General features: G+C 40.6%; 1 long non-coding RNA gene across 3 annotated transcripts; it reads left to right on the forward strand.

Moving 5' to 3' along the window:
- The first annotated feature begins 898 nt into the window (after positions 1–898).
- LOC135181264 (uncharacterized) lies at positions 899–5,715 on the forward strand. Of its 3 annotated transcripts, none has more exons than XR_010304797.1 (4): positions 899–935; positions 1,467–1,524; positions 2,152–2,608; positions 3,147–5,715. It is a non-coding gene; the product is annotated as an uncharacterized LOC135181264 (long non-coding RNA). The 3 variants fall into 3 exon arrangements; XR_010304796.1 differs by having other exon boundaries at positions 2,152–2,566; XR_010304795.1 differs by lacking the exon at positions 3,147–5,715 and having other exon boundaries at positions 2,152–2,699.
- Positions 5,716–8,256: the final 2,541 nt, after the last annotated feature.

The following is an 8,256-nucleotide window of genomic DNA, read 5'->3' on the forward strand; positions in this document are numbered from 1 at the left end:
CCAGCACAGACTTTCTGCCTTGCCAGGCACGTGGAACCAAGCCACACACTAGCTGTCTGAGCCTCAGAGTATTCAAGTACTAAGCAGAGAATGGGAAGCACTTGAAGTTTACTGTTAACAAGCACTGTATAAACACAGCGTATTAGAAAAAGATGGAGACTGCCAAAACATTGACTGGAGTTATACAGGCCTATATCAGCAGTTATTGAGCTGTGCAAATCTTGTCCCTCTGTTTCCAAAACCAGGAGAATAACCAACTTGAGGACAAGCTTCCCTTTGATACTCAGTGACCTTACCCAGCAGTTCAAAGGGATCCTGCAACGTCCATTCTATTCTTCATACAAAGTATCCATATCCTTCCTAATTACTGACCAGAAACATTTTAACTTCCTTTTCTTAATAACCTTCGAGATCATTTCTTGTTACAGCAAATAGACACTGAAACAATGACTGTTGTCACTTTGTGCTAAGTGCAGCATAAAATTAGAACATGAAGCAAAACTTTCTTGGAAGTGATCAAGATCTAAACAGGTTAAAATAAATTGGGGAAGGGGAAACACTGGAGGATGAATTGATTTGCCTGATTACAGAGTCAGTAAATGCAGAGGAAAGAAAAACATGCGGATTTCTGCCCTTGGGCACCAAGTTTGATTTATATGTCAACTTGCTTTATTTTTTCTTATACAGTTGGATGGGCAAATTTTCCCTTGTTTCTCCAGTGCCAGTGCAGCTACCCATCAGATCTGCCCCTTCCTCACTCCACAACATGTTTTCCCCCAAACTCAGAGCACCTGGGTTCTGTTGGAGTCTCCTCCCACCACAGGTGTGACCACTTTGCCCTCCCTGCCTCACTCCCCTATATAATGTGCCCCTGCAAAGGCAGAAGCCTCAAGCTTGCCCAACTGGGCAGAGGGGTCCTCCTCTCATCATCTCTGGTGAGTACCCATGGTGCTATCACTGGGTGATTGGTGATGGGGACCAAAAGGCCGGGGGGCCTGGTGGCCCCCCGGTTCGTTAGGATAGGGCTAAACATGACTGATCGTACTGACTAATCAATCACCTGCAGGTGGTGGCTGAGCCTCTCTGTCAAGCTGCTGCTTTCTGCTCACTTGAGAAACTGTAAAAAAAAAAAAGTCTGTGCACTGTTTTGAGCAGCATTGAATTGGCATGGAGGAAATGTCTGAGAATCCTTATCAAGGAGAATGAGATGAAACTCAAATCTCCTTGGCACTCTTAATGTCAGAGTGGCTAAAACTGCCTTGTTGTGTAACTAAGTTAAAACTAGCTTTGCTCAGTACCTGGTGAAATCCTGACTGTGAAGCCAGGTCAGGATTTTACTTTATTAAGCTGCTTGACAGCCAGAGGTTTCTACAAATGGTCATTTCAAATTATGTGTGTTCCTGCTTCAAACTGTACTAACTTTTTCATGGGCTAAGCAATCTCACTTTGCTCCGTCATGAGTGCAGGCTGCAATTCCTCAGATGCTCCGTGGGCTGGCTGGAAAATGTATGGACTTGTTTGCAGGTAAGTAAAGGTCTAAAGGTACTGCACAGGCCATACCTCCAAGTCTGTAAGTCTATTTTTCGGCATTCTTAAGCACCCCGTAAGAGTCAGAAGTTTATGGCTTAAAGTTCTGGAGGAGCAACAGCAACATATGCAACATATGCTAAGTGCTTAATGAAGATGACTAGACAAGATTTTCTCTTGGCCGTAGTCTGGGTAAAGCCTCTTGCCTAAATTCAGGCTGACATAAGAAATGTAATTCTCCTTGGAAGAGATTATCCTTTTCTGCAGGGTAGGGCTTGTTCCAAGGGGCCTGTTAGCATCAGTCTGAACTTATGTAGGGGAATTAAGGTATTTGAATGAACCTTCAGAAAGGTTGCATTTTTCCACTGAAAATGTCATGTTGCCAATAGACAAATTCAGTATGGCTTTTCATTGGTGTTACCACAGCACACTATCCCAGCCACCATGTATCCAGGGAGACCCATAGAGAGAAGACAGCCTGTAAAGGAAGATGGGATCATGATAAACTTGATTCCATCTTGAATTAAGCATTTTGGGAAGACAAGTGCAGCTTGATGTTTCATTCTGCTTCCATGGATCATAACAGTATTTATTTTAACATTCATATTTTGTCTCTACTTGAAGGGAACACCTGGAACACTGGCTTACATTTTGGTCCCTGCTGTATGGGAGTGGGAAAAAAGTGGATAGGCTGGAAAATGTCCAGAGAAGAGCCACAAGTATGACCAGAAGACTGGAAACTGCTGTGTGAGGAGAGGCTGAAAGAGCTGGGTTTTTTCAGCCTTGAGAAGAGGAGGCTGGACTTTGTTATTGTGCACCAGTACATAGAGGGTGGATATCAGGCTGACAGAGATTCCCTTTTTACATGGAGTCCCATGGAAAAGACAAGGGGTGATGGGAAAAGTTACTGCTGGGGACATTCCCATTGCACTCCAGAAGAAAATGTTTCCCCACAAGCACAGTCAAACACTGCAATCACCTCCCAAGGGAAGCAGTGGAGTCCCCTATACTGGACAGTTTTAAGACTCAGCTTGACAGGGTACTGGGCCAGCTCACCTTGACTCTGCTATTGCTTAGAAAGGTTGGACCAGATGATCTTTGGGGTCCCTTCCAGCCAGGCATTCAGTGATTCTGATTCTAGTGAAAGTAATTCATCATTTTTTTGAGATGTGAACACTAGAGAGTAATTATATCTAAAAGGTGCAGTATAAAATACTCCCTCTATCGAAGCTAATTAGTGTTTCACTTAGGATGGATGTGAGACCAGTATTTCAGGCACAGAACACCAATGGCAAGTTGTGTGGTTGAATAAGTGAGATACATCCAAAGATACTTTACCATCTCTTGAATTAAAAAGGAAAACCACATCCAATATTGCTTTCCAGTAAAAGTACATGCCTAAGAGAAAACTTTTTTGGAAGTGATCAAGGTTAAAATGAGTTGTGGAAGGTGAAATACTGGGAGGAGGACGAAATGACTTGTCTGATTACCAAATCAGTCAATAGCAGAGAAAAGCATGTGTGGATTTCTGCCCTTGAGTACCAAGTATAGTTTACCATTTAACTTGCTTTATTTTTTGTTACACATTTTGATTAACACATTTTCCCTTCTTTCTTCAGAGCAAGTGTAACTGCCCAACATACCAGCAATTCCACATATTCTGCCTGCAAGGAAAAGACACTCTTCCTCTTTCACCCACAGGTTGCACTGTGTAGCTGTGATACAAGATCTTTAATCATAGTGACAAGCAGAGAGACCTATGCAAATATAAGCAAATAGCGTTTGACATTTATGTGAAGATGATAAAGACAAAACATTGGGGGCTATTATGAGGCTGGAGAATGTTTGCACTGCTAGTACAAGAGAACACGAAGTTTTAACCAAGCAATACTTCCAAGCCTCAGCTGACATGAGTTCAAAGATGGTGTGATCTTGCCTGTTAAGTGGAGGCATCATGGGCTGTTAAATACACTAAAACTGAAGAGCAGCACCTGGCTTAATATCATTCTTTGCCGGATACACTTGCCTTTGTCCTCTTCTTCCACCATCTTTTCTAACATATCTTTTGTTGGCATAAGAAGTGGGTGAGCATTTCTCTTGCATTTAACTATGTCATCTTCTGCACATTGCTCTGGTGCCCACTAATAAATGTAGATGTGTTCCTGAGTGCACACCATGTTATGGCTTTAACAAGTCCATGCGTTATGCACTTACGGGAATGTGCCATCAACTACAAGCAAGAGACAGGCCTGGTGTTTATTGGAGAAGTCAGATCTCATGAAGAAGGATGATTAAAAAAATATTGAAAGGGATTTGAAGACCATTCAGTATAAAGAAAAAGCAATAGCCCATTCAACTGGAACTCATGTAAACTCAAGAAAAGTAACTGCAGCTGAAGGCAATCCCCTAAGTATACCTTTTTGCTGTGGCTGTATCCTTGAAAGGATCCTCTCTCAAGGTTACAGCTTAGAGATGCATTTTTAGATCACTGACCCACAGGACCTTTTGCAAAATCTCTAAAGTAGCTGTTAGAATCTATTACAGTAGGTAACTTGGGGAAAGTGCAGTTCACAAATCAAAGTATCAATAAAACAACTCCTTTCCTACTTGCCATAGTTTATTGTATCCAGAACCTACTTAGGAGTTGGTGTGTCACTGATCCAATTGAGTGTGATGACTTCTCTTGAGTTTGTAATGTATGCTAGATCTCCATGGACAAGAGGCATTCAGACTGAGCACTAGAATATACAGCAAAGTGTGATTCTAGTTAACCAGGAAAGTGATTTATTTTGCGGGTTTACGTCTAATTTAAATGACTATGAGATCCTTTATGATATCACAAGTATGGATTGAATGCAACTGTAGGTGCACTGAAGGTACAAGCAGTATCAGTTCTTGGATTAAGATAAATAAGATCAGAAGAAAGCATTGAGTCTTTTGTGCAAAAAAAGGACTCTATTAACAGTGACTTTCCTTACACAGAGATCCATATATTAGATACAGACTCTTAATTGTTCTGCCCTGCTCTGAGGGACCAGAGCAGCTGCAAGAGATGCATATTCAGTTCCCTAAGTCAGGGAGGGAACTTGCAGTGGCATAGTCTTTAACTTGCATTGTCACCTAACAAGAAAGAAGACTGAAGCTAGGAGTTGGAAAAGTGACCTATGGCTCTTTTGTCCCTGTGTCTGTCACATTCATCTTGGATGTGCATTGTCACTGGAGTGGCAGGAGGGTGTAGTAAGTGATTTATAACAAATGAATTCTTTACTATACTACTGAAGATATTCTAACCATGGAGCAATCTGTGACAACAAAATACTTAGGGCCTTTGGGGTGCTCTGCATTTCAATGATTTTCCATTGTTATGTACACCTGCAGAACTTCAGAAGGCTCTAGGAAAGATCACACAAATGAGCTGAAGAAAAATACTAGCTGCATGTAATAAAGAACAACTTCTTGTATTACACAATTATTTGAACTGTTAAACATGAGCCATAAAGGCTCTTGGAAGCTCTTATGACATGACTTATCTCACCTGATTTAAGTCACTTACAAGTTAAAGGTCTAATTTGTTAGTCACTTAGACTTCCTGCAGACCTTCTGATATATGTAGCTATGTCTGGTGACAAGAACCTCTCTCTGGAGATGTCTGTTTTCTCTGTACTGATGACAGAGACAGATTAGGCACTTGACTTTTAGCCTTCATTAAAAAGTGAGTGATTGATTTCAGTAAGTGAAACTGAAAAGATGCTCTTACAGCCTGATAGAAGCATACTGCATTTGAAATAATTTGCTTCCTATTCTGGGGTAGGAGAAGGTGGGATGAGGCACAAGAAAAGTATTTAGGCATAAGGCTATTAAAAAAAACTTCAAGCAAACTTTCAAGCAACCCAGAATATTGGAAAATTGTAAATTTCTTGCAGATTCCTTGTCAAGATGACACAAAATTTCAAAAGTTTACTTTTTTTAGTAGTTTAAGCTTAGTAGCTCAATTGGCTGAATTCCCTGCATTAATCTGGGGGACGAGACATAAGCAGAATGCTTCAATGATTGCTTAGAGTTAGGTTTCGGTCTGTAAAACTTTACTTAAAAGCTTAGAAATTCTTTCTTCTCGATGGCAACAAAAGTTTATAAAAGCCAAAGCTGTATCCTCTAGGGATGGCCCATTGCTGAGAGGGGTAAATTTGTTTCAAGCAGCAAAAAAAAACCCAAACTGAAATCAACTGCATGTATTAATTATTTTACAATGACCTAAGCACAACTGCAAAAAAGGATGCTGGGGAATAGAAAACAAACTCTTCTTTTATATAATTAGTATTTTGTGAGGAAAAACTGGAAACACTTTCTTCATAGACACTTCTTCATGAATTCTTCCTGGCACTTAGAAAAATAATGAGAGTATGACATAGTACAAACAGAATCTGTTCAGGCCCCTATCTCATAGTAGAACCAGCAGAAGGGTAAGAGCACTACAGAATGGCATGCACAATGAACTTGTCCCTGGAATACATCAGTTGCAACTGGCTGAGAGTCAGAAACTTTTACTCAGTAGACACCTTTGTGCTCTAGAGTGTTCCTTGTTTTAATTCTTGTGCCTTCATGATACCAGGTTGCCAGGAACAACAGGGCTCAAAAGGATGGTTCTAAAATCCTGTAATATATTTGACTTCATGATGTACTGTTCCTGAGGATGAAAAAGTAGTAGAGAAATCCTTAGAAGGCTGATTTAGCTACCTTTCTAAAGCCAGCTTAGCCACCAGACTTTTGAGGGCTCTCAACTGATATATCAGCAAGGATTCTGTTCACTTAAAGAAGTGTGTGCTAGTTTGAAGCAAGCTGGGATGTTTTGGTAACAGAACTAGATAACGGGCAGTGAAATGAAAACAACTGATGTCAACTTCTCTCACAGTCTCGCTGAGAGCTCTGGGAAGAAGAAAGACTTTTTTCTCCATTTTGTCTTTCTCTCTTGCTTTTGCCTTAGACCTGGTCACATCTCATTAACCCTGCTCCTACTAACCTTGCTCCCTAACCTCTTGGCTGCACCTCTCTTCTTCCTGAGAACTGGGGTAAGGTTGAGAGGGCCGGGGGGAGGTGTTGGGGTGGTTTGAGAGCCCCTCCTGGGGACCTAGGTTTCTGGGAGGGGAGTTGTGCTTTTTGTATTGTTTATCCTTTGTATATTTTTGTATATAACTGTATATATTGTAAATAGCTGCTTGTAAAGTCTGCTAGCTGTAAATAAATTGCTTCATCTATATTCCCAGGGCCCGTCTGAGTTAGCTGGGCCAAATTCAAAAGTGTGGGGGGGGCGGGGTAAACCCCAAACCATCACAAAGTGGAAGAAGGCAATGATTCTTGGACTACATGTGATTTAAAAACAAAAGGAAAAAAACCCTTGTCATCCAGATAATTCTGGAACAGTTCTTACAGACAGTTGTTAGTTTTGTGGGGTTTTTTATTACACAACTTTTGAATTTTTTTTTTTTGTTGTTCATTAAAGAAATTGAAGGGACAGCAGAATCAGGAAGATAATAGAATTAATGGACACATATGTGGCAGAATGTTGTGAGAATGGAAAACCACACAGTTCTAGAAAGACAATTGATGAACCTTTTCCTTTACAGATTTTGGAGGAAAAATAATGTTAAAGATGTACACTCCTGAAGGGTAGAATCTCTTCCATCCTTTAGTCCTGGTCATTGATGAACTGAACTTTCATGTTTATTCCATGGTTTTGTCTAATCAGTAAACCCATGGAACAGAAACTGACTTTGGTTTATACAAGATCTACCAGATCAGCCAGATATGGACCTTTTTAGAACTGACTGTAACATCAAGAGTAGCATTAACATATCATGTGCCAACTTGCTTTCCCAAAATCATGGCAGTTTTAGAAGTTCCAAGCAAGTTTAAAACAAACTTTAGCAGATGTTTTTGTGTCTTTCAGAATTTGACCCTTTAGGGTTTATTCCATTTGAATTTTCTAGCAATAAATTGAGTTTCTTTCACTTTAGGAAATGACAGCTACCATTCTTACTGTTTCTCCTCTGCTCACAAGACTCCAGAATCTGTTATTAAGCAAAATGCCAATATATCATCATGAAATGGTAAACACTGGCAATTATGTGTTGGGAAAGCAGAAGATGATGAGGACTCCACCTTCAAATTGCTATATATAAATGTACATTGCAAAGATGAAGTGTTAACTGCCTCTAAACGCCAAGACAAGTTGAATGCTGTGATTTTGTGTCAACCTTAAAGGCAAGATCCACTCACCACTCTACGCAGCATTTAATCAACTACAAATGGATTCATGCTAGTTCTTCTTCCTACCTCTCTGTCTCTTCGCTTTGTGCCTTGAGGATACTTCCCCTCCTCTGCAAGAATATTAAAGTAAATATATATTCTCAGATTTCAGAGAGCAGTAATTACAGAATAGAGAGATCAAATTTCCACAGCTTGTCATTTTCATTACTTCATCTCTCGCTCAGTGATGTGAACAGACAAGCTCTGAAAAACAGCTGAAGCCTAGTGTGGAGGGTTGATTTCACCGTGAGAAGCGGAGGGGGGATTAAGTGGGGTGGAAAGGGCTTGCAAATGGATTTGGATGCATAGAAGAGGTGGGAGGAGGCAGAAGGAGGGATGCAGTAGAGGGAGGTGATTTTTGACATAAATCCAGAGAATTAACTTCTTGTTTGATCACCAAGCACATCAGCACCCTGGTTAAACTGG

Source organism: Pogoniulus pusillus, chromosome 14, assembly GCF_015220805.1.
Source record: "Pogoniulus pusillus isolate bPogPus1 chromosome 14, bPogPus1.pri, whole genome shotgun sequence".
In the NCBI taxonomy this organism is placed as follows: Eukaryota; Metazoa; Chordata; class Aves; order Piciformes; family Lybiidae; genus Pogoniulus; species Pogoniulus pusillus.